The following is a 3291-nucleotide window of genomic DNA, read 5'->3' as shown; positions in this document are numbered from 1 at the left end:
CCATCCTGATCTATCCCGATTCTCAGATCCTCTGACTAACAGAGGACACACCATTTGCATTGCACAATTGAATGATCCATTCAATGCATGGTGAATTTGTTTTCAGAATTGGAGAACTCCATCAGCATATTAATGGTGAGTGGTAAAACCTGACCAGTAGTATGTTACATTGGTAGCTAAGTTACAGTAAGTTTTACTTTGTGCCCTTGACCACTTAGTAAGTTTCTTGTATTTTTTCAAGCATGCCAAACATATCATTGCATGCAAAATAGTCAAAGGGACTGGCGCACCTTATACAGCTGATACTCAATGCAGAAGCAATTAGTAATAGTATATCCAGCAAGTAAGAGAACTCTCTTTCTTTTTTGTCTTCAAAATCACAAGGATGTGCTGAATCATTTTTAGGAGCCACCATCTCAGAGCACAAGTAATTATCAATTGCAGCATCCACTACTACCTTGACAACAGTTTCTTAAGATGGGAAGTTAACGAGCTCAGGCCTAATTATCTAAAAGGATGACTGAAACTTTATAACGGTAAGATTGCTGACCATGAGGATTTGTTGTATCTTGGTTGATGTTTTCAACTGAAAAATCTTCAGTTGGACATTAAAGATAGATACTTTCTCGCATCAGTTTAAATTGCTACTTGCTGCAGCTAGTTTCACGAAGGAAAGAAGATGGCAAAATAATACAAAGTTTCTATCCTATAACCATAAGAAAACTCGGTTGTAAATGAAAGATAGCGACTACAGAAGCTGATCCAAGCTTTCATCCTCACATGTGACTGTCTCTTCTAATTAACCACAGTCCATGTGAGTGAGTGAGTGAGTTTATCAGCACAAGTGCAGGAGAACATATACATAGAAATTGCTATTCAAAATCTTGCAACTTATATGCGCGTTTTTTCATCCTATAACCATCAGTAAGCTCTGGTTGTAAATCAAAAATAGTTGCATCATAATTTGCAAAAAAAAAAGATACCTGCGGCGAAGTAGGCGGAGATGACAACTGATGGTCTTCCGGCAAAGTCGGCGGAGGCAACGGCGGATGGTCTTGCAGCGAAGTCCACAGAGACAACGGTGGATGGTCTTCCCGCGAAGTTGGCGGAGGCGACATTGGACCGTTTGTCTTTAGAACTTGCGATGTGATCCGGTCGAGGCTTCCTTCTTATGACACCGAAGAATATGTGAAATCCGGGTCGGGCACCCATGGCTATCGTGTTGGAGGCGTTCTCCGTTTTCCTGCACGGACACACGAATAGATACTAAAATTGTATGGTCGCGGCTTACAGCTTACTGCAAGCCTGTCTCAAACTCTCAGTTCCCATTCATGCACTTTACTGTTGGTAATACTAATAACAAAACAAAGTAGGTGCACCTTTTGCATATAGTGACTAATCTCCATGCCATAATCTTCCCTCGCCGGTCCACTCGCCAGTGAGTCTAGAGCCGAGCCGGCGAGTCGATGTCCGCCGGATTGAAGGAAGACGTGACACAACAGGATGGGGTTGATTAGGTGAGGGGGCTCGCTGAGAGTGTCTCGGAGGAGGGCGCCGCCGCAACTGGATTGGCGGATGAATACTTCCCGGTGGCGTTGGTGGTGCCGGTGGTGGCCAGGAAGAAGGCTCGCCGCGCAAGCATCACGAATACGTGCACTTGCAGGCTATTCCTCTACCTCTGAATACTGAGCTGGCTGTCGTAATATTCAGTCATTGCATATGTAGACATAAGAGCTAAGAACTGAATCGGGCATTGGCTTACTTATTATCAATCTCTATATATAGATGTTACTCCTCCATGTTTGACTCGATCAAACTCAATTATATGGACTCGATCAAACTAAAGTATCTTCACAGGTCCATGTAATAACTGAACTAATAATTAATCAAAAAGCAACCTGGTGGACATTACCTCAAACATATTGTGGGCACTATGATACAGGATCGGCAGCAACAAAACATGGGCGTGTCTAGCTTGGAAAGGATCAGCAGCAACAGAACAGCTTTCACCACCTTCTTCCTCCTCTCCGATGCCTGGACCTTCCCTCTCCTTGACCTCACGGCCGCTTTAATCCACCTTGATTGTTGCAAACAGGAAGCACGTCCAGGGAAGGGGGTGGCAGCGGCGGCGACTCCATTGTACGGTGGAGGCTGCAGGCGCGCCGGAGAGGGAGGCGACGCTGGGCGTGATGCTGGCGACACAGGAGGCAGCGCGTGGTGAGGAAGGCCGCACTGGGCAGGGCCGCCAGCAAGGGAGGCCAAGCGTAACGGGAGCGGGGGCGCGATGGCGATTGGTTTTGCGCGCGGTGGAGGCGGAAGTTGACACAGGGGGACGACGGCGAGGCGAAGGCAGTGCCTGGCGTGGTGGCGGCGTTGATCAGCAGCGAAGGAGGCGGCGCCGGGTGTTGGCAGCCGTGGCGATCCACGACAGGGCGACAGAGACCGGCATATCTCCTCCACGCCTCTCCACTAAAAAGAACTGCGGGTTGAATATACCAAACGATAGGGTGTTTTCTGGAAAAATGAAACGTTTTCTCTATAGTCACTTAAAATAGGATTGCGGCTTGAATACTAAAAACACGGGGGCTTCTCTGCAAAAACTCCATGACGGTGAATCCGAAGACTCAATCATCTCCCTAATAATAAAGCATAGAGTTATAAATGAAGCGGTCCAACAAATTTAGACACAAAAGAAGAAATTCATCGGCCTCGACCATGTAGGTAAATTATGATATTTTTGCACCAAATTGCATGATTTGGGAGACGGTAAATTATGATATTTTTGCACCAAATTGCATGATTTGGGAGACCGGTCGCACATGTGATGATGATCCGATTGCATGGTCAGGTTATGTCCGCTGTGGGTGATGTTGTGTAAGCCATGCGTTCGTGCATCCCATTAATTTTTTGAATAACTCCCCCACAAAAAAAATACTTTTTTGAATAACTCAAAATCTTGATCAGCCACGATTTTAGTTTTTTTCGAGTGCAAAGACATCTAATTTTGTATATGCTTATATTTTTTTGTATGTGCTCAAGTCTCAACTTGCATGTTCCATAAAAAAATTATACGCATGTTATTTTATATATTTCTGACTCATAATGGAGTGTGGCCGTACATGTCTTTGTTTCAAATATGGTTTCTCCATATATGAGCTCCCCAGCACGACATTGACCTTTTTCTTTCAGAGATGGAATCCTTCTTGAGTCCTCAATCATCATGGCCGATCCCTTTCTTTTCTGCCGCATCTTCCCGCACCCTCATTCTTTGTTTTTTATCACATCTGAAAT

At 45.1% G+C, this 3291-nt stretch overlaps 1 long non-coding RNA gene across 2 annotated transcripts; it reads right to left on the bottom strand.

Annotated features, from left to right (window-relative positions):
* Positions 1–709: 709 nt before the first annotated feature.
* On the bottom strand, positions 710–2471 carry LOC125507003 (uncharacterized). 2 transcript variants are annotated; one of them, XR_015604589.1, is made up of 3 exons: positions 1913–2471; positions 1380–1694; positions 710–1243 (listed from the first exon to the last, which is right to left on the bottom strand). It is a non-coding gene; the product is annotated as an uncharacterized LOC125507003 (long non-coding RNA). The 2 variants fall into 2 exon arrangements; XR_015604588.1 differs by having other exon boundaries at positions 1380–2471.
* Positions 2472–3291: the final 820 nt, after the last annotated feature.

The sequence above is a fragment of the Triticum urartu genome, chromosome 5A, assembly GCF_056163025.1.
Source record: "Triticum urartu cultivar PI428250 chromosome 5A, HENAU_Tu73, whole genome shotgun sequence".
Taxonomy (NCBI): Eukaryota; Viridiplantae; Streptophyta; class Magnoliopsida; order Poales; family Poaceae; genus Triticum; species Triticum urartu.
Note: the sequence above shows the minus strand (reverse complement) of the source record. Positions and strands in the feature narration are given on the sequence as shown.